Source organism: Heptranchias perlo, chromosome 7 (genome assembly GCF_035084215.1).
Source record: "Heptranchias perlo isolate sHepPer1 chromosome 7, sHepPer1.hap1, whole genome shotgun sequence".
Lineage (NCBI taxonomy): Eukaryota > Metazoa > Chordata > Chondrichthyes > Hexanchiformes > Hexanchidae > Heptranchias > Heptranchias perlo.
The window spans coordinates 39,462,686-39,486,818 of record NC_090331.1 but is presented as its reverse complement, the minus strand read 5'-3'; the positions used below and the strand labels follow the sequence as shown (position 1 = coordinate 39,486,818).

Sequence of the window (24,133 nt, the reverse complement as noted above, 5' to 3'; positions counted from 1 at the left end):
TGGCAAAAATCTCTCTCAGAAAATCAAATGCATGGCTTTGGATTTCATTAAAAGGGAGCAATACTCCGGAGGAAGCATTTCATAATTAAGTGCTTTTCTCAGGAACACTGAGGGAAAAGTTATGGAAAATGCCTCCTTACTAAGGAGAAATAATTTGCTTGCTTTTTTCTGTTTAAAAAAACTCAGGACATCCACCATATTGAATTTTCAAGCCAGAAATATCCATTTGTTGGATAGATCCAATCTGTCCATCTCCATAAAGTGTCATTTATCAGCATTCACTGTGCTGGATGCAGATCCTGGCACTAAAATGTAAATATAAGGTTCAATACTGGCTACTATTGAATTTTTGCTAATACTGAGCTTTTCCATTAGATTCTAGGTCATCTCAACCAACCAATTGTGTAGCTCCATGGAGACCCAGGAGTAAGAAAAAAAATGTTAAAAGGAAAAAAAAATGTGCACTTATCTACCTTTAGCCTGAGAAGCAATTTAATTTTCTAGTAATATCTATGCATCAGTTTATACATAAAGTACCAGTTGCATATTTTTCCACACAGGTTCATTTTCAAGGTTACTCAATAGCCTGTTAATCTGGTTTTTTTGCTTTCTGTTTGATTGTGGTTTCTTTCAGGGCAGTGTCCTTGGCCCAACCATCTTCAGCTGCTTCATCAATGACCTTCCCTCCATCATAAGGTCAGAAATGGGGATGTTCGCTGATGACTGCACAGTGTTCAGTTCCATTCGCAACCCCTCAGATAATGAAGCAGTCCGAGCCTGCATGCAGCAAGACCTGGACAACATCCAGGCTTGGGCTCATAAGTGGCAAGTAACATTCGCGCCAGATAAGTGCCAGGCAATGACCATCTCCAACAAGAGAGAGTCTAACCACCTCCCCTTGACATTCAACGGCATTACCATCGCCGAATCCCCCACCATCAACATCCTGGGGGTCACCATTGACCAGAAACTTAACTGGACCAGCCATATAAATACTGTGGCTACGAGAGCAGGTCAGAGGCTGGGTATTCTGCGGCGAGTGACTCACCTCCTGACTCCCCAAAGCCTTTCCACTATCTACAAGGCACAAGTCAGGAGTGTGATGGAATACTCTCCACTTGCCTGGATGAGTGCAGCTCCAACAACACTCAAGAAGCTCGACACCATCCAAGATAAAGCAGCCCGCTTGATTGGCACCCCATCCACCACCCTAAACATTCACTCCCTTCACCACCGGCGCACAGTGGCTGCAGTGTGTACCATCCACAGGATGCACTGCAGCAACTCGCCAAGGCTTCTTCGACAGCACCTCCCAAACCCGGGACCTCCACCACCTAGAAGGACAAGGGCAGCAGGCACATGGGAACAACACCACCTGCACGTTCCCCTCCAAGTCACACACCATCCCGACTTGGAAATATATCGCCGTTCCTTCATTGTCGCTGGGTCAAAATCCTGGAACTCCCTTCCTAACAGCACTGTGGGAGAACCGTCACCACATGGACTGCAGCGGTTCAAGAAGGCGGCTCACCACCACCTTCTCGAGGGCAATTAGGGATGGGCAATAAATGCCGGCCTTGCCAGCGACGCCCACAGCCCACTAATAAATGTCCTTGGGAAAAAAGAGAGAAAATTTGATGTTTTGATATTTGCTTTTATATCATTCAGCATCTAGGGATCAGGTTATCCTCTGGTTCTGGCCATTGATGCTAAACAATTCAAACACTTTAACTGACTAGGAGGGGAAATGCACTGGATGAACCACCAAACACGAGTGAGCTGGAGCAAGTGGGGGTGAAGATATGGAGGAAGACAATGCTGACTGGAGGGTCAGGAGACTTCACCCCTCAGTTGAACAGCATGGATATTCACATCTTTTAAAAAGATGTACAAATGGTAACAGCTTTGTCTATGTTTCAATATTGTCACTCCTGCAACATTAAGAACCAAAAGGCAGAATTAGCTCAGTTTTGCAATTTGTCCCTTTCAAATGTGAGAAAAAGAGCCCTATTCACATACTCAGGCAAAGTCATGCTATTATTAGTGCTCTTTTCTGGACAATCATAACATGGAATATAAAAAAAATGGTACTGGAAGATATGGAAAGCAGAGTTAAGAGTTCAGCTATTACAATGCGTTTATTTTAAGAACATGTATGTTTTTTAGATCAGTTAAATTCTTTAAAAATTAATGAGTGATTACCTTTTACAGCTAATCCTGGGTGCCCCAATAACAAAATGGTTACTAAATTAGGTTTGTTTCGTGCCGGAGGTCCTGGTGAACCTTGATTCACAGAAATTATTGTGGAATTTACATGTATACTTGGATGTCCAAAATACAAGAGGCAAAATGCATGGGGATTAACAAGTTGCAAATAGAGAATTAAAAGATTGGTGACGATTGATGTCATTCGGATTCAGAACCCCAGGGGCTAGAGTTTCACCTGGGTGAAAGCTCAAGTAGAATAACGGCAGGGCACCATTCATGCCTATCTGAAAGCAACTGGTCTGACCTACCACATTTTCTAGGGTCAACCTAATTTTAGTAATCATGACAAGTCCCCGGCAGTAGTAGCACCTCCTTTTGATAACACACCATTTTCAGGAGTAAGAAATTTCCTGCTGTTACAGCTGCAGTAGCAGCCGCAGCACCACCACCATTATCATCAAGTGATTCACAAGGGTTTAAAACAACTGGAGACTGAGAAATGGAGGAGAAAGGATTAAGGGTAGTGACCGAAAGTATAATGGTGCTGATGACAGCTGCGTGCAAAAAGCAGTTATGTACAATGTGAGGCTTTTAGTGGGGTGAATAACTTTATGGCACTAAGTGAAGAAACATTTCCTGTTGAAGAATGAGGATGCAAAGGTCACTGTATAGCCTTTTGGCCACTGATGCTAAGCAATTCAAACACTAACTGAGTATGAGGGGAAATACACTGAATGAACCACTGAACACAAGTGATCTGGAGAAAATGGGGATGAAGATGTGGAGGAAGACAATACTGACTGGAGGGTCAAGAGACTTCACCCCTGAGTTGAACAGAATGGATATTCACATCTCAGGGGTCCTGCTTTTAAAAATAAACTAAGAGCACCAAGCAGATTTGCAGGTACTGGGGAATGTTTCAGATAGCGTGCTATAGATGGCGGGTCAAGTGGAGGAACTAACCATCCACATATGTGGTACTTTTACAGATGGCTTTGCAACACTACAGTCCACCTAAAACATATAGCCCTCAGAGAGGCCCTAATGGAATTCTGTGCTGTCTTCATGGATGCAGCTATAGAGGCCTGGTGTAACTCAGTGGTGAAGGGCTGTTTCTTCTGACCTTGAAATTATTGGAGCTGGGTACAGACAACCATCTCACAGGGCTTCACTGATCTCATTGGTATCACTAGTTCTGGTTACCCATGCAAAAGCAATACCCAATACTAATTGCATGGCAGGCATGGGCATGTATGATGCTTCTTCCTCAGGATCACAGGATATTGCAGGCCCTCTAGCCAGCTTACACAAATGCCTGCACATGTACCTGAAAGGATGCAGGTCCAGGCTGTCTGTGCAGCTACACAAGAGATGCAACCTACAATAGGTCAAGATATTGGCACAGTGGGACATGGGTCACCTCCCAAACTTCCCACACACTGTGAAGCATGTAGAACAAGCACAAGATTAGGTTTAAGAGCTCCCACTTCACGCAGTTACACCAAGGGGAAGCACAAAACACAGAGAATGCATGGTCTTAATTAAAATTATATTGACCTAAAGTTGTTCTGCGTGCAAACATTGTCCTTGGCAAAGTTTGGAAGTAGGGTTGATTGGTGGCATGAATAGGAAGAGAGAGTTAATGAATATGGAAAATTGCAAATTTGTGATAGGAAGGAAGAAGACATGCGCAGGACTGTTAATGCAGCGGCCTTTTACAGTATTTAAGAGATCTCCTAAATCAGGTAAGCACGAATTTCTCTTGCAGTCGGCAATGGCTTTCCCCCCACATGTTCTTGAAGTTGCTGCTGCTGATCTCCTTGCTAATGATCTTGTTCCCCAGGAGTACCTTTATCCACTTTGCATGCAAAATTGTGCAGAAAATGAAGAGAGTAAAGTCTCCCATGTTATGGAAAGTTCCACCAGAGCTATGGTAGGAGACCGACAGATCCCTTACAGATTTTCAGCCCCTATGAGATTTTTGGGAGTTCTAAAAGCTATTACCAGGTAAAACAATATTCCAGTTGGTGTTAACCTTGTTGGTAATGACTTGCTACTGAAAAGCTTGAATGGGTCAATTGAGGGGGCAGAATTATTGAGCATATCCTGATTATCCAATTATGAAAAGTCATCAATGATAAAAGGCAATGAAAATTTGACTTTATTTTGTGTCACCAGTTTTAAAAAAAATAACCTTTCCTCTTAGATGCAGCAAGAAGGGATTCAACCGTGTATTCAAACTAAATTTGATGGGGAGTGGGGCAGGGCACAAAAATGTTTTACTGTTCAGATGATTTTCTTTCCTTTTATTGCTGCAGCTGCCATTAGTAATTGTGTTTCTAGCCTGAAAGGCAAGATGATTGTCAGCTACCAACAGTAAGTAGACAGATTTAAGACCGATAGTCACCCATTATCACCTGTGCTGAGCAAAATACAGCTGTATGTCGGGTCTCTCAACACTGCCGCCAGATTAAATTCTTTTCTGGAATGTTTCAGGGAGTAACACAAATCTGTGGTTGCATCCAGACAGAAAGCACACTGTGAAAGAGCAGACAAGCAGCAAAATGAGTCATGAGAGCCAGAAGGGTGAAAAAACTGTAAAGCCCAAGAAAGGGAGGTCAACAGCAAAGAAAAGCTAGGATGGAAAACATAGCAACAAGAATGAGAAAAAAAATATATGTAGAAGAAGATAAATAGCATGTAGTACTGAAAGCAGAAGGTTGCTAAAGGAGTAAAAACTTTGTTCAAAATAGAATGGGGTGGTCATTAAAAAAAAACAGAAAGGGATATAACTGGTAATATATGAGTTACTGAAAATAGAGTTGGCAGAAAATAAGGCACAGCAAATAAACTATCAGTTTAGGTTCTTAAGTGTCCAACAGCTGTAAACATCATTGTATAAAGTACATGAGAAAAGCAGCTTTACTCGTAATCCCAGTTGCCCCCACTGCACTGAAATATACATTTTTCACTTAAATCAGTAAGGAGAAAAGGCTCATCATTTGCACCATGCTGATAGCATTGTCATGTGAAGAATGTACTGCTGTAACTGTCATGACAGATTTATTCAAGGCATATGTGGTCATTCCTAAGATATTACCATGTCCATAAATACTTAAGTTGACCCATTTCTCTAAAGAAATTAGAATACCAAATTTACATTTTCTGGAAATCAGCCACTATCTCACATGTGCAATGCACCTGGAGTCTGTTTCTTCGATATTCTCTTGTGTCAGCAGGTGGATGCTAATGTATGTACACAGACAACCTGTGGAAAGGGATCATCCTCCAAAGATTTTGTTCCTTCTGTATGTTGCTTGAACAATTTAGTTGCTGATTGTTCAAATGCATGCAACTAATATAATTTCTAAATATTACTGGTGGATCTCCCATGGCATTCTTTGTGGATAAAAGAAAATCAGGACATAATGTTCACCTCACTCATAACAATTAGATAAAAAGAAATAAAATTGTACCCTCACATCACCAGTATTAAAAAAAAATCTATGGTCAGAATGTGCTTTGATTACATACATTGCAGTTCATAATAATTAGAAATAGATCAGCATGAAGAACATACAGAATATAAATGTAATTGTGATTGCTTCTTTTACAACCAGTTCTCACATTATTAAATGTTATGTTATCTGTCTTTTGATTAATCAAATTGCTGCTTATCAAAAGAATGGCAGACATGCAATGCAAAATAAAACAAGAACATTTTTATTTCCCTGCACCTGAATATATGTAGAACTTGTTTCCCTTTCATTAGCAACTTATAATCAAATTCAGTATGAACATCTAGATATTTCCTTCAAGATTTTTATTGGAAGTTAAAGGCTAGGGATATACACTCACATGTTTCAGGTTACATGCTACCCATGGCCGGTGGTTCCCTGTGCCAACTACACTACCCCCTCTCTTCTAACTGTAGGCTTCACAGCCATTCCTCAGGGTGTTGTACTTTTTTTCTCCCCAAGTCGTTGCTGTCATTGTGAATCCAACGCCAGATGGGTCTACTGGAGGATAGCTGCAGTAATTGTTTTAAAAAAAAACTCCATTGCTTTCAGCATTTTTATTCTTAGCATTTAACATACACTCCTGAAAATTAGAATGGGAGCCAAAAAGCACTTCTCTCTTTTTAGTAATTCCAGTGGCTGTTATTCATTCCTGTATGGTGTCAGCAGTCACTCAGCACTGGACAGCAGGTGCTCTGGCTCTGCCACTGTGAACTGAATTTTTGTATGGTCAACCGGATGTTTGGCGTGCACAGAAACGCATCACCATGTTTAACAGTCCCCAGACTTCTGAGAAACCCACACGTGCAGAATTTCTGTCTGCCCAATGCACACTCTTCCTCCACAGGGAAACACCCCATTTACCTAAGTGAAGTTTTTGTGTATAAATTTTACTTTTCAGGTTTCCAACAAGGTGGGTGGCAGCTGTATCTCAGAATTGTTTTTGTTGGAATGAGATTATGGAGAAAATTGAAATTGGGAAAAAATGACTGAATATCATTAGTGAACAACAAAAGTAGAAGAAACGGAAAATTATGAAAAAGGACAAAAATAGAGAATTAAATATTTAACCAGTGAGGAGAAAGAAAACTGACCCTTTGTAACTGAAGTTGATGACAGGCTCAATGTACAAGACATTTTAAAGATAGAAAGAAACAAACTTGCATTTATATAGCACCTTCACAACCTCAAGACATCCCAAAGCAATTCACAGCCAGTAAAGTACTTTTGAAATGTAGTTACTGTTGTAATGTAGGGAAACATGATTTTCTTTCAAAGATAATAAACAAAGCTTTTATAATAATGTTCATAAACAAAATGTTTTATAAAGTAAAAATACATAATGGACAGTTGGACCAGTGAATTACCATTTCCTTAGGAACTCAATTTCAGTTTCCTTTGTGAACAGCAGGTGATCAGATAAGGAAAAAAAATGTAGATTCACTGCTGTGTCTATGAAATATCCCTAACAGCTATGAAAATCAGCAGCTGTTCCAGCAGACTCCTGCCAGACCAAGCAAAAACTAGGCTGAGACCCAGATACACCAGGTTCCAACCGAGCACCAAAGAATCCAGGATGACCTTGTGACCTGTGGCAGAGCCTCTCCCCACCCCTGCACAAGGAAGATTTGGGCTGTGTAGAGTCAGTATCAGAGTTCTCATGCTCTGGGACAAAGGTATATTGGCCAACCCAATGGCAGTCGTGGGGCCGACCTAGGGATTCACGCCTTGCCTATTTTTGTACGGCAAGGGTATTAAGGGTTACGGAATGAAGGCAGGTAGATGGAGTTAAGATACAGATGAGCCATGATCTAATTTAATGTTGGACAGGCTGGAGGGGCTGAATGGCCTTCTCCTGTTATTTTGTTCTTATCCCCGAAGATCTAGTTTTTTTTTGGTAATTTTTGAAGTGGCATCCTTTGGAACAGGGTTGCGAGGGCATTTGTATGTTTCTTCTGAGGTGTGGGGGGGGGGGGGTGGGGGGAGGTTGGGTGGGGGAAAAGAAAGAGATCCTGGAACCCCCGCTCTCCCAAGGTGCTTCACAAATAGTCAAAGAAAAATGAACGCCATGTCTGGGAGGAAGAGGTTAGGAGGGGTTTTTAAAAGTTTGGAGAGGTTTTGCGGGGAGGAGAGATAGGTGGAGGGGCCAAGAGGTTTAAGAAGGGAAGTTGAGAGTGTGTAAGACCCAGGCACTGCTGAGTTCAAATCCTGCCACGGCAGCTGGGGAATTTAAATTCAATTAATTAAATAAAATCTGGAATTAAAATACCAGTATCAGTAATGGGAGCCATGAAGCTATTGGATTGTCGTAAAAACCCATCTAGTTCACTAATGTCCTTTAGGGAAGGAAACCTGCCGTCCTTACCCGGTCTGGCCTATATGTGACGCCAGACCCACAGTAATGTGGTTGATTCTTAATTGCCCTCTGAAATGGCCGAACAAACCACTCAGTTGTAAAATCTCGCTAAAAAAAGTCATAAGAAGAATAAAACCGGACAGACCACCCGGCACCGGATATGACAAAGGCAAACCAAGCCCAGTCGACCCTGCAAAGTCCTCCTCACTAACATCTGGGAACTCGTGCCAAAATTGGGAGAGCTGTCCCACAGACTAGTCAAGCAACAGCCTGACATAGCCATACTCTCAGAATCATACCTTTCAGCCAATGTCCCAGACTCTTCCATCACCATCCCTGGGTATGTCCTGTCCCACCGGCAGGACAGACCCACCAGAGGTGGCGGTACAGTGATATACAGTCAGGAGGGAGTGGCCCTGGGAGTCCTCAACATTGACCCTGGACCCCATGAAATCTAACGGCATCAGGTCAAACATGGGCAAGGAAACCTTCTGCTGATTACCACCAACCGCCTTCCCTCAGCTGATGAATCAGTCCTCCTCCACGTTGAGCACCACTTGGAGGAAGCACTGAGGGTAGCAAGGGCACAGAATGTACTCTAGGTGGGGGACTTCAATGTCCATCACCAAGGGTGGCTCATTGGCACCACTACTGACCGAGCCGGCCGAGTCCTTAAGGATGTAGCTGCCAGACTGGGCCTGCAGCAGGTGGTGAGTGAACCAACACGAGGGGAAAAACTTACTTGACCTCGTCCTCACCAATCTACCTGTCGCAGATGCATCTGTCCATGACAGTATTAGTAGGAGTGACCACCGCATAGTCCTCGTGGAGACGAAGTCCCGTCTTCGCACTGAGGATACCATCCAACGTGTTGTGTGGCACTACCACCATGCTAAATGGGAGAGATTCAGAACAGATCCAGCAGCTCAAAACTGGGCATCCATAAGGTGCTGTGGGCCATCAGCAGCAGCAGAATTGTATTTCAGCACAATCTGTAACCTCATGGCCCGGCATATTCCTCATTCTACCATTACCAACAAGCCAGGGGATCAACCCTGGTTAAATGAGGAGTGCAGAAGAGCATGCCGGGAGCAGCACCAGGTGTACCGAAAAATGAGGTGCCAATCTGGTGAAGCTACAACTCAGGACTACATGCATGCTAAACAGCGGAAGCAACATGCTATAGACAGAGCTAAGCGATTCCACAACCAACGGATCAGATCAAAGCTCTGCAGTCCTACAACATCCAGTCGTGAATGGTGGTGGACAATTAAACAACTAACGGGAGGAGGAGGCTCTGTAAACATCCCCATCCTCAATGATGGCAGAGCCCAGCACGTGTGCGCAAAAGACAAGGCTGAAGCATTTGCAACCATCTTCAGCCAGAAGTGCCGAGTGGATGATCCATCTCGGCCTCCTCCTGATATCCCCACCATCACAGAAGCCAGTCACATGATATCAAGAAACGGCTGAGTGCACTGGATACAGCAAAGGCTTTGGGCCCCGACAACATCCTGGCTGTAGTACTGAAGACCTGCGCTCCAGAACTAGCCGCCCCTCTAGCCAAGCTGTTCCAGTACAGCTACAACACTGGCATCTACCCAACAATGGAAATTTGCCCAGGTATGTCCTGTCCACAAAAAGCAGGACAAATCCAATCCGGCCAATTACCACCCCATCAGTCCACTCTCAATCATCAGCAAAGTGATGGAAGGTGTCGTCGACAGTGCTATCAAGCGGCACTTACTCACCAATAACCTGCTCAACGATGCTCAGTTTGGGTTCCGCCAGGACCACTCGGCTCCAGACCTCATTACAGCCTTGGTCCAAACATGGACAAAAGAGCTGAATTCCACAGGTGAGGTGAGAGTGACTGCAATTGACATCAAGGCAGCATTTGACAGAGTGTGGCACCAAGGAGCCCAAGTAAATTTGAAGTCAATGGGAATCAGGGGGAAAACTCTCCAGTGGCTGGAGTCATACCTAGCACAAAGGAAGATGGTAATGGTTGGTGGAGGCCAATCATCTCAGCCCCAGGGCATTGCTACAGGAGTTCCTCAGGGCAGTGTCCTAGGCCCAACCATCTTCAGCTGCTTCATCAATGACCTTCCCTCCATCATAAGGTCAGAAATGAGGATGTTCGCTGATGAATGCACAGTATTCAGTTCCATTCGCAACCCCTCAGATAATGAAGCAGTCTAAGCCTGCATGCAGCAAGACCTGGACAACATCCAGGCTTGGGCTGATAAGTGGCAAGTAACATTCACGCCAGACAAGTGCCAGGCAATGACCAGCTCCAACAAGAGAGAGTCTAACCACCTCCCCTTGACATTCCACCGCCGAATCCCCCACCATCAACATCCTGGGGGGTCACCATTGACCAGAAACTTAACTGGACCAGCCATATAAATACTGTGGCTACAAGAGCAGGTCAAAGGCTGGGTATTCTGCGGCGAGTGACTCACCTCCTGACTCCCCAAAGCCTTTCCACCATCTACAAGGCACAAGTCAGAAGTGTGTTGGAATACTCTCCATTTGCCTGGATGAGTGCAGCTCCAACAACACTCAAGAAGCTCATCACCATCCAGGACAAAGTAGCCTGCTTCATTGGCACCCCATCCACCACCCTAAACATTCACTCCCTTCACCACCGACGCACTGTGGCTGCAGTGTGTACCATCCACAGGATGCACTGCAGCAACTCGCCAAGGCTTTTTCGACAGCACCTCCCAAACCCGCGACCTCTACCACCTAGAAGGACAAGAGCAGCAGGCACATGGGAACAACACCACCTGCACGTTCCCCTCCAAGTCACACACCATCCCGACTTGGAAATATATCGCCGTTCCTTCATCGTCGCTGGGTCAAAATCCTGGAACTCCCTTCCTAACAGCACTGTGGGAGAACCTTCACCATACGGACTGCAGCGGTTCAAGGCGGCGGCTCACCACCACCTTCTCAAGGGATGGGCAATAAATGCTGGCCTTGCCAGCGATGCCCACATCCCATAAACGAATTTAAAAAAAGTGAAGGATGGGGGATGAACAAAAGGCCAGAGTCAAAAGAATGGTTACTGTTGACAAATACTGTTCCTTCCAGTTCTTTAATATTAAGAGGATGGGTGAGTAGTTGTTTGCCAGAGCATTGATGATGTGCTGTTTGGCTGGTCTGGAGAGGATGGGGGGCCTGGAATATAAGGCTAGAGGAGGTTGCAGAGAAAAGGCGAGGCTAAGGTCATAGAAGAATTTAAAGATGAAGATGAGGATTTTAAATAAAATGTACTGAGGATGGGGAGCTAATGTTGGCCAGTGAGCTCAGGGGCGTTAGAAGAACACGACTTAGTGCTGGATGAGTGCGGCAGAGTTTTTCCCACAAGTTGAAGTTTAAGGACAGTGTAGACAGGGAGGTCAGCAAGGAGGGCGTTGGAATCGTCAAAACCAAAGGGGATGAAGGCGTGTATGAGGGTTTTAGCAGTGACGGGGCAGAGGTAGGAGTGGAGATGGGCAATGTTACAGAGATGGAAACTAGAAAGAGTGCAGAAAAGATTTACTGGGATGCTACCGGGACTTGATGGTTTGACTTATAGGGAGAGGTTGGATCGACTGAGACTTTTTTCCCTGGAGAGTAGGAGGTTTTGGGGTGATCTTATAGAAGTCTATAAAACAATGAGGGGCATAGATAAGGTAGATAGTCAAAATCTTTTCCCAAAGTCAGGGGAGTCTATAACGAGGGGGCATAGATTTAAGGTGAGAGGGGAGAGATACAAAAGGGTCCAGAGGGGCAATTTTTTCACTCAAAGGGTGGTGAGTGTCTGGAACGAGCTGCCAAAGGCAGTAGTAGAGGCCGGTACAATTTTGTCTTTTAAAAAGCATTTGGACAGTTACATGGGTAAGATGGGTATAGAGGGATATGGGCCAAGTGCAGGCAATTGGGACTAGCTTAGTGGTATAAACTGGGCGACATGGACATGTTGGGCCGAAGGGCCTGTTTCCATGTTGTAAACTTCTATGATTCTATGATTCTATGAAGTAAATGCGCTTTGTATTGGAGGGCATATGGGATCTGAAAATAAGCCTGATGTCAAATTGAATGTCAAAGTTGCAAGTGTCAGGTTCAGCCTGAGACAGTGGTTGGGGAGCGGGATGAACATCGGTGGTAAGGGAACAGCTTGTGACAAGGACTGCAGACAATAGCGTCAATCTTCCAGATGTTAAGCTGAAGGAAGTTGTGGCTCAAAGACATGGATGTCAGTCAAGAAGTCTGACAGCACAGAAGGGTCAAGGGAGGCACTGTTTGTATCCTTTCCTGCACTAAGTCCCGTTCACCCATCATCCTCATCTTCACTGACCTACACTGGCTCCCACCTTCAAGTTTAAAATTTTTGTCCTTGTTTTTAAATTCGTCCATGGCTTTTTCCTTCCCCATCTCTGTAACCACATCCAGCCCTACACCCACCCCTCTCCCTGAACTCTCCATTTCTCTGCATTTGGCCCTTTGTGCATCCCCACTCCCTCCCTGTTGGCGACTGTACCTTCAGTCACCCAAGTCCAAATCTCTGGAATTCCTTATCTAAATCTCTCCGTCTCTTATCCTTGAAGGCACTCCTTAAAAGATATTTTCTACATTATAAGACGGTATATAAATGCAAGTTATTGTTATGTTGATGAAAGGATAGAGCTGGGTATCATTGGCAAACGTGAATCTGTTCCAATTGAAAGTGAAAAAAACAAAAACGCCAAGGTAAGAACATTCTAGAACTAACAGGAGCTTTTATAAACAAACATGTGCAGATATGAATGTGATCAGCTTGAATTCTCGGTTTTAGTACATTTGGTCAGAGCCATACTGTCTGGCAAATAGTTTGCATTTACACTTTTATAAGATTACAAAACAATGGAGTAAAGGAATAAAAAATCCTGTTGTTTGTACACAACATTTTTGCTAAATGTGAAATTATAAGGGTGATTCAGTGATCCCATGCTGCCAACGGGGAGCCACACCCACAGGAAGTGCAGTTCAAAGAGTCAGGGCTATAATATTGTAGCTCTGTCTCCCACTTTTGTTTGCCGCAAGTGTGACTTTCCTGCCGAGAGGGCAGGATTATGCAACCACCCCTCAAACACACAATAGGTAATGACAGTCACCATTGTCAGCCCGGCCCATATAAACAGAAGTTTATTATTTTTATCAATCTATTTAACCTTACTACAAAACACCCTACCAAAACCTTCTGCAAATTATAATCAAATATCTATGGTCTAATAAAAGAAACAGTAATATCAGATTAAAAAAAACATTTCCTTAATCTATGAAACTGGAAAAATATTTTACGTTTTATTGGCTTCCCCGAAACACTAAGCAAACTCAAAACAATAGATAACACTATTCTAGATTCATCATACATTTCTTTATACTCATGTCACCAAACTTTTCTGGACAAATTTTATTATAAACGTATTTTGCTCCACACAATGAACATATAATGGGGATTTCAAAACAATGAACTACCTGTTCATATCTGTTCTAATCTTTGTCTTGTCAGTTATTACAAAGTGGTCTGCACTGTTCTGATATCCCAGAATCTCAGTGATCATTCCTTTACCATTAACACCATTTAGTGCCCCCAGCCACCATCAATCTGTCAGTCCTGGACCACACTCACCCTACAGGCAGCACCAGTCCATCAACTGCCCATTATCCTCATGCCACCAAACACCAGAAAGTCCTAGCCCTCTGCTCACCATCCAGACCCAGGGCCATCAGGTAAGCCTACCATCTTTGACTACAAAGTGGACCCTGGCTTCCAATTATTGTACATGCCTTAAATCTCAAGATAAGAACCGTCACCATACAAAACAGGCCCGCACTCGGATTGCCACGATTCAAACTTCTATTGACTCCCTTCAATTAGAGGAGCAATTACTAGCATAAAGTTCCTTGTTGAGATAGTAGGGATGATTTTCAACTGCCTCCCGATTTACAAGGCGTTCAGCAATTCAAAATAACAGGGAAACAGTGGCAGCCCCTTGGAGGCCCAAAGCTCAACTGATGCGATTTTTAGGCAAGCCTGTAAATGGGTGTCCAGCACTCCTGCCCATGTTTGGAATTATCAAGTGCAAATGGATGTAGTGTGCACCACACACGCTCTGCCCATTTGTACCAGATGGTGAGCAGACTGCACCATTATTGGAGAAAATTTTTAGTCGGGTCAGGAGGAAAAGGAATGCTTCACAAAAATACTGCAGCCCGTTGCCAAGTAGCACTCCCCTTCCTCCCCCCGCCCCCGTGCCCCATTTACTGCCAACTTCTGGTTCAGCTCGCTCATGGATCTTGATTTTTGCTTCCATCCCGGTTCAGCAAACTGCCCGCTGGTGCTCATTGAGAAGTTCAGGCCTCCCACTGAATCTATCAGGCGGACACAACGGGCGCACTGCTGACTTCACAACCATTTTGGGAAAAGTTGAAAATCTCACCTATATGTCCTAATTTCCCTCACCAACTAGGAAAGATAGAAAAATATCCATCCTGATTTACTGGAAATTAACCTACATCATGAATATTGATAAAATGTGTTCATTGTTGTATGACACAGGACTAACATTGAAAAAGGAAAATGTCAAATTATATTGAAACTAAAAAGCTAAAACAGCCTCTAAAGTCCTTGGCCATGAACACTAGGATTGCATCTCAGATGGAAGTGTTGCTCAGACTTGTAGGTCATGAGAAAATCATGAGAATCCAGGATATGGTTGCCAATTCGTAAGGAGCTGTGCACAGTATTGACAAGCAAGACTCTGTCGAGCTCACTGGCATCATTATTCCCGTGACACACACTGAAATTATTTGTGAGTTCACTGAACTGAAGCCAAATCAAACCTCAATGCAATGCTGAGTTTTCCATGGATTTGTTCTTCTGGTTGGATCTATCACCATGAAAGGCCGAACAGCCTAAGGTTGAAGAGAATCAAAGTTTTTCTTCACTATATCAGTCTTGTGATTTTTATAGTTACTGTGATTCAGTCGCATTTGCCTATGTAATATTGAATCGCTGAAGTCTTAGCTTCTTTGATCTCTTGAAAATGCTAACACTTTCATCCCATTAGGCTGTCAGTTAGTGGAAAATTTTATACACACTGGTTGTGACTGTAATGACAGGAAAAGTTTTATTGCAAGCTCGAACAGAAGTTGCATCAGTGAGCTGGTACGGAGCAACTGAAGGTCTTCCAAAAAAAATACAAAGCAAACTTCACAAAACAAAAAAGAAACCTGTATCACAATTGCTTTTGCATTACTTACTTTTCTCATCTGTCAGAGCATCATCTAAGAAAAAGAGGGGAGGTAGCCATCTGAGGGGGTGTTTTTGCAGAACAGGTCACGCGAGTTCCAGATGAAAACTTCTTTTAAGCTACTTTTACATAGCTGCTTGTTTACATCAGATTCTGTAAGTCGGATCCCTTCTCCTGGGGGTGAGATAATTAGAACCATTTTCTCATGGTTGTACAATTCTGCCACCAGGATAAGGGAACCAAAATGTAGTTGTGTAAATGCCAGGAGCTAGCTCAGAGACACCAGTTTTCCAGAATCAAACACAAACAAGGACCAGTATAAGAGCACATTTACAAAGGTCAAATGTCCTTCTGATTAATACAGTCACAACACTTAACATAATGCTGATATATGAAGAAAACAAAGAAGTTTTGTTGTGTATCTGATTTCAGCGAAATCATTATCCATAAACAATCAATTATTAATACAATTACTGCTGGAATTTTTGCAGTAGCAATCTAAAATGTCACATAAAAGGAATACACTACATTGATTACATACTGATAATTTGCTACTCTGAGCACATATTTTCCCTTTACAGATTAACAGGGAGCTGTTTATCCAAAATGTTTAGAAACATCCCTGTTTGGATAAGTGAACAATTGATGACACATTAATTCAAATATTGTCCTGCACTACATGAAATTAATTCAGCAAGGATGTGCTTGGAGATTGACCAATTTCATTTACTGGTCAGTATGTAAGGTGTTTGAATAAATGGCTTCCAACCTCATTTACTTTTAAAGGTCTACTGCTTCAATCCTCTTTCACTTTATTTGTGACACAGGTATGCAACTGCTGGAATTATCTGTCAAGCACAATTCAATGTTAACATTGTCCTTATGGAATGTCTAGTGTGCTGGTAATAATCCTTGTTAATGTTTTTGTTATATTACTTGGAACAAAATTATTCCCACTCCAGCTGTATAAACAGAATACACAATGGAAATTGTGAAGTGCATTTACTACACTCAAATGTGAGCTTTCATAACTCACCCATGCAAAAAAAATTTCACCTTTTTGTACTGCACTTGATATGAATATAGGTTTATTTACAGTGTAAAATGAGAACTGCATTATTTTTCATTAATCATATGGAAATTTATATAAATATGAAACATTCCTGACAAGTCTTGATACACAGGAATTCAAACTAGTAGCACAACAAATACATTTGGAACCAAAGTCACATGACAATATATTCAATACATGGTACTAAGTCTTCAAACTACATCAGTATTTAAACACAATGTCACAGAGATCTGGGTTTCATCACAAGGACAGAATAATCTCTTTCTGATCACTGCATGATAACCACATAACAATTACTGCTTTACTATACATCAGGAATCATCAAACTGGCATCCAAACAAATGAAAAGTCAGCTGCATAAAATAATATTCAGTAATTTGGTGCTAGAAGCACATTAATTATCACAGTAATAACTACACATGGTAAAAATGAGTTTGAAGTTCAGCAACCCAAGAAATATTTCAGTGGCCTGTGACTACTGTGAGTTTCAATCCCTGTCTGGATGTTTCTATTTGGATACAAAAATGAATTGAATTTTCACGTTTCTTCAATGTGGAACTTAAAACTATTCTACAATGACACTGGGACATGTGATTTTAAGAGTGAAATTAGTAAATTTCCAATACAATCTACTCCTGATAACTCAAGTTATTTTTTTATTTTAAAAAAATGAATTATTGAGTAATTTAAGTTAAGCAACATAACAAACACAGCAAAGTGGGAATTTAGTGCTGATAAAATGTTAGTTATCAGATAATTTGACTCAAGAGTAGACTATGGTACAAATTCCAGATTTTAAAAACCAGGCAAAAAAATGAGGGGAAATAATGTTTTACTTCTCATCCTTGAATGGGAATAAAATCACTTTTCCCCCCCCATTATTATTTCCCAATGTCTGACTGTGCAAGTTCCTCTGAAATCACAGAGTTCACAGTTCTGACACCATTTAATCTGTGACAAATAGTCAAGTAAAATTAGTTTCCTAGCAACATGATCTGGTCAACACATGCCTTTCTTGTTTTTTTTTTAAAATGTGCTTTCCACTTTACAACTAAAAGTGAATGGAAATAATAAAACTAACACTTTGTAAATAAATTTACAAATCAGCCTGAATGGCATATTAATTACATGCTAGGATGCTGGGAAGGGACTAAATATATTTTTGGGTTCTTTTACCTTTCTACTTTAGCTTCTGTGTTTCATATCACTCTTGCAGGCGAGCGTGCCGACTCCCTACATACTCGAGAGCCCTTCCACTTGCCCTAATATATAAGTAGTATATTATAGTGCACCCAAGATAACTAACAAAGAACCCTTTTTTAAGATTACTTCAGCTACCGGTTCTATCCTGCGCCTCCACAGGAACCTCCTTATCTTGAAAGTAGTGTGATAATGCTACATTAGACTTTATTTCATGCTTTAACTGCCAAACACTATTATTAAACAATAATAAAATAAGTAAATAGCTAAAAAACACACTTACAGTAGCTGATACATTATACTAACTCCTTGTATAGTAGAAAATAATGAATAGTTTGTGACTCTAGTGCTAGAACTATGACTGCATTTTTGTTATATGATGATTCTTTAATCCTTTGCACACCAAGTACATAAGTTAAATGTTTTACCTTATTTAATTCAGGAGGTAGTAGTCAGACAAGCTCTCTTTAAAGCTTTCATGTCAGGGCTCCTTCATTTAAAAGGCATATGCAAATAAATAACTGGTGATTTAGCTCCTCCCTCAAACGAATTACCCAGATACCAAACCAACGAATTGTCATATTATGTTAAGCTACAAAATGATTTTTACAAGCTGTGTTTTAACTTTTGTATTGTAATAGAATTAAAGTGAGTACCAAGCTAAATCTTTGACAAAAATACTTCATTTTTGTCTGTGTATCAAGCCATCAGACACTATTGCCTTCATACAGTCAAACACTGATTTAACGACGACCAGATTCTTCAATAGTCAAAAGTTTTTCGTTTCTCTAAAAGCTCATTTTCTGTTGGCTTGGTTGCCAAATTAATGATGGTTACTTGTTAATGGCACTATCGACAGCCACCAATTTCTCAAATTAATGAGGAAGCAATGAAAGCACATGTAGTGGGATAGAAGGATCGGGGCGGGGAGGAATGAAAGAGAAAGGAGAAAAAGATAAGAGAAAAATAAAAAACAAACAGAGTGGACAAAAACAGAATGAGGATAGAAATGGAGACAAAGACTATGTGGGGAGCAAGACAGAAAGCACAATGGAGTGACAAATAGTGCAATGGAACAAGAGATAGAAAAATAACCAATTCAAAACAACAATCATTTGGTACTTAAATTAATTGTTCACCTCAATGGCTACTCCTGGCAAAATTTCCAATCTCAGCAGACTACAGGATATATAAAAAGAGGCTAGGTGCTTCCCAGAGGCAGAAGGAAAATCTTTAGGTCTAGTTTTCTCTTTTGTTTTGTTACGTCTATTAGCCCATTGCTCTTTCTATTTTTTTTGTCCTTAACGGAAGGTGACTGTCTATTGCTGGGATTCAGTTGCACATCAAAGATCCCATGGCACTATTTCAAGAGCAGGAAGTTCTCTATGTCCTAATCAATTTTCCTCACTCAACCAAAATGACTAAAAACTGATTAACTGCTTATTCATCCCACTGCTATTTTTGGGATCATCTTATCTATAAAATGACTGTGGCATCTGTCTATGTAACCATCACTATGCTTTACAATAGTTCATTACTAGTGAAGTGCTTTGAGACATTTCTAAGAGACATGATAAGGCAAAATATAACTGCAAGTCCTTCTAAATTACTCTTCCTATTTTTTTCTTTCTGCTTTTAATACTTCCATTTAAATCAGAGTCTACTGTTTTACAGAAACTACTTTCAATTTTGCACATCTGTAGCTCCATAAAAATGTTCCTCACTTTTACACAATGTATATTATAGGTTATGTTTAACTCTGGATCATGTCCTATGAATTGCACATTTCAGTCTAAACAGTGCAGTATTTATGATCAGCTTAAGATTATTACTGTCATTATTTCTACAATATTAATTATACACATATAGATGTATATTTCAGGTTTCAAGAAGAATGTTTAATGTAACATGTTCTAACTGCTAGAAATTAATTTATTTTTAATACTGAAACATTGAAAACACACAATTTCTCACTAAAGCACCTTTATAAACATTGTCATACTTTCTGTAAATGGAGTTCTGTACTGAATTTCCATTTGATAAAATAGGAGCCTCACTTAATTTTCTTAATCTTACATGGACAAATATTCACCTTTGAAAATAAATAGTTGAAAACATCATCCCGGGGAGAACAATGCAACTTACAATATTATGCATGTCCATACATGTCCAGGTAACAGAAAAGTCAGTTCTCTAGCTGAAATGGAATGTACTGGAAAAATTTGAAAATCTCCAAAATTATAGCATGGCTTGTGCTAAAAAAGTTGATTAACAGGAAAAATCAGAAGCTCTGGTCAAATCAATCCCAATTCTGTCCTGGGTAAGAAGTTAGTAATCTGGAATAGATAAAAATTAGCAAAGGCTCTGTCTGAATGAAAGTTGATTGATCAAACGAGCATATAATAAATGTATTAAATTTGCCCAGTAACTTTTGAGACATTTTTGTACTTAAACATTTATCTTCTTTTGCCTTGGGTCACAGTGTAAGATAAGCAAAAGCTCAAGTTTATTTTTTTTTTTGGGAACATTTTCTTTTTTGAACAGAAGTTAAAAGCAGCAATAGTTAAGATTTCCATAATTTAAAAGTCAAGATATTGTTATTCACATTGCAGTACAAACTAAGTACTGTTTAATATATGCTATGTTTATTTTATAATTGAAGATCTCAACTTGTTAGGCCCAGTGTCAATCCTCCACCCAAGAATATAAATGGTGATTTTGTACCCAACACTCAAATGGTGAACTCAGAGAATAATACAATTTTATTAAGATACCAGACATCAAATGTATGCTTTCAAAATACAACTGCCAATAAAGAAAAGTTAAATAGAACTAACCCATTTTAGCATTTGCTTACAATATAATCAAGTATGTTTCATTTTTATTCAGTTACCAATTCAATACTGAGCTTTTACACAATGTAAACTATAGGTTATGTTTAACTCTGGATCATGTCCTATGAATTGCACATTTCAGTCTAAACCGCACAGCATTTATGATCAGCTTAAGATTACTACTGTCACTATTTCTACAAATGTAAGCCTGCAGGACTGTAAATTTAAAGCTTCCAATAACTTCAGGTGTCAGTTATTTATAGCAGAATTTCTGCCATATTTTGAATCAGAAAAAAATGTAAGCACATAAACACTAAATATTTTCTAATTTTGGTGTAATACTCTTTGAATCCACCTAAAAAAAGTTAGATTAGTATTTGTTCTAGCATAAAAAGTCAGACAATGAAAAAGGTAATTAACATCAAATTACATTCTCTTTTAATATTTTATAATAATCTGCTTTAAAACTTTGATTAAACGATAATCAATGAGCAAGAAACAAAATGCACCTGCTCTAAATCTATTGCATAGTTGGAACCATTTTTTAAATTGAGTGATCACAAACAAAGATCATACAATGACAATGGTCTATGTAATAGAATAAGATCATGTTAACACCACTTTTCAAAAAGCTAGGTCATTAATTATTAATACCCCTTTACAAGGGCAATGGAACATGCTGCTTGCATACATAGGTTTCACACTGATCACATCATTCCACAGACCACATTCACAAAATAATGACAAATTAACGCAACTAATAAAACAAAAATTTGCTTCAAACCCAAAACAACTTAAAAGTAGCTTTACACGCATCAACAAACCTTTTGCAGTATCTTGTCTCACTCAAGCCACACATTTCACTGTTCAAAGTTCAAGGTTCTCCACCACACAGATGTCAGAAATTCTTTCCTTCATTATTGCATCCAGACCACAATAGACATGTCACATACTTCTCTGTGGTCTTACCCCTTGGCAGCCAACAGTTGGCTTCACTACCCTCTTCAACAACTTGTTCTTTTCAGCCTGAATCTTCCAACTATAAAATTCTCTAAAACTGACCAGAACTATTAAATAAGCAGAATACAACAGTGAGTTATGTGTGACATGACATTATCATAAGGATAGAATTTAACCTTTACTGCTCATGCACTATTGTGTGAGATATATCGTGCTGGCATGTGCACTGTACGTAAATATGTACACTATTTTCCACCTTGGGATGACAAATATGCATCTACAGCGCACACTCATACCGATGGTAGCTCTACTGCACAGAGATCTGGCCAGATCACGGCCACTCTGCTCTCTGATGTTCTTCCCACTTCCAGTCCCAGTTGCAGCTCAGACTTGACACTGTTGCTTCATTTCAGGAGCGGTATACTGACATTCGTTGTAAATGAGAATTCCTGAGTTTTTGCCAGATCAGTCCAATCTTAAATGGAGCAACATATTGAGTAGGAACTGGAGCAAGAACTGGGAGCGAGCAGAGTATCAGTGAGGAAGAGTGTCTCTCTTTAAACTGGAAGGAGAATGTGGGATTGTGAAGAATATCTTTGTGTGGGGGAGGAGAGTGGGACCGTGAAGATGGATCCTTAGGGGGTTGCAGTTAGATGAGGAGAGTGCCTCTGAGCTCGGAGGAACAGTGCTTATGTGAAATCAGGAAGGATTCCTCAGTGAAATATATGGGGTTGCGATGAAGGGATTGGGAATACTTTTAAGAAGGGGAGAAAGTGACTTTGCAGGAAGCTTCTGATAGTCTGTTTTGTTTCTTGAATATGAATAAATCCAAACGTTACTTATATTTCCTCTTTTAGTAGATTAAAAATCTATCGATCGTTAAGTAAAAAGTTGCAAAATTAAACAGAGGGCACCATATTTCATGAAAAAAATTCAACATTTATCAGGGGAGCATACCCTGAGAGCCCTCTGGAATTGCACGAAACAATGGGCTTAGTATTTGAAAGGAGTGTGCACAGTTCTAAATTCACTGCTATGTCTCTAGTTATGCATTCATTTCAACTATCTTGACAGTTTAATTCCATACCAAACTCAAAGCTGTATCGCCACATAAAATACCTTCTCTTGTGCTGCATAACATACTTACACAAGAGTTGTAGAGAGGACATACTAGATGAAACTGAGGCTTTTAACTTGAGGACATCTGCAAAATATCAGCAAGAAAATACTTTAGCTTCTGTGAGTCTTTTTATTTACACTTGCTGCTCACACAAGCTTTGTGGTAGGAACTAGATGTTGGTTTTGGTGCATATTATTGACCAAGGAAAAATGAGTCTCAGATAGAAACTTCTAAGCAAATAATTGTAACTTGCATTGTAGAGCCAAGGCTCCAAAAATTACACGGGCTTAAATGCTAACTTAGTAGGGAATCCCATGCCAACCGCTGTAAAAAAAACCATAAAGCTTACCCAAGGCAGTAGGTTCAGTCACATGATGGAAAAATATGAGCAATGCTAAAAACGAAGAAGCATTCAAACTTTCCAGTAAAATATATCTGTTGACAAATGTGTATGAATCTGAATTGTACAATTAATGTCTGGAGACATATTCTTGCCTGCAGCCATATTGTATAGTTCGAATTAAATTTCACCACATACACATTTTGATTAAATACATAATTCTGTATTGTAGATTTCATACAGAGACTCCAATTTAAAAAAAAAATAAACTCAGGATGTCTGAGTTCTCTCATAGTTTCACCGAATTCTGCTAATTTGAAAATCAACATGTGAAAGGAGATTGAAAACACTCAACTTCCTGTCCTCATTCAGGCCTGATCACAACTTGAAGACTCTGAATCCTAGCCTCAACTCTTCCTTTCTCCATATTATGCAGCCTGTTGGCCCAAATCCATTTTCCAGCCCTACCCTTCCTCAATGCTGCGTGCCTTGTGGCCATCTCCTCACCAATGCTGCTCATTTCAAAATGTGCAAAGCACCCCCAGACCTCCAAATCACCAGGCTATTATCTCCAAAAGACAGCTTTGTTCCAAGAGGAGTCAGGTTGCACATTGTTTAAAAGTATTGACATGCCTACAAGAATTGGACAAGATGCAATTTCATTTGCTATCACCTAACAATGGCAAATGAATAATCAGATGGGAGAGACCACTATTCAAATCAGATCTATTTAGTTCATATCTTATTTGTCTGACCCCTGAGGAGATTGTGTTTAATCATCAAATGTGTCTGCTTTATCAAAATAAGCAGGCGTATATTTAAAAACATCACCCATATCCAAGTCAATCTGCCTTGTAATGTCAATCAGAAAACTCAGTCAGAACCTACTTGGTTTCAGACTTATTAATTGTATCCATGTGATTTAAATCAATTAGTGTTGATTGTATTCAGGTGGTGCGCATCAATTGGGCAATCTCTTGTATCCATTTATAAGAGAACTGATCTCGGGTGTGGTGTGGGTGTAAATGTGGAGCTCTGTGAATAAAGGCTTGGAAGCAACTGAAAACTAGGCTCTAGTATTCTATCCTTCACCACCTGGCTATCCAATTAATAAAAAGACTGTCTATTTTTCTTTTGAAATGCTTATGTATTTTGTAAATAAAGCATTCTGTTTAAACCAGTTTCTTGCCATGTCTTTCTACTTCTATGTAGTTATCTTAGTTGCAAGTAAGTCTGACT

General features: G+C 40.4%; 1 protein-coding gene across 1 annotated transcript in view; it reads right to left on the bottom strand.

Annotated features, from left to right (window-relative positions):
* Positions 1-24,133, bottom strand: part of cobll1b (cordon-bleu WH2 repeat protein-like 1b) — a 196,383-nt gene that overhangs the window by 150,571 nt on the left and 21,679 nt on the right. The window lies entirely within an intron of this gene.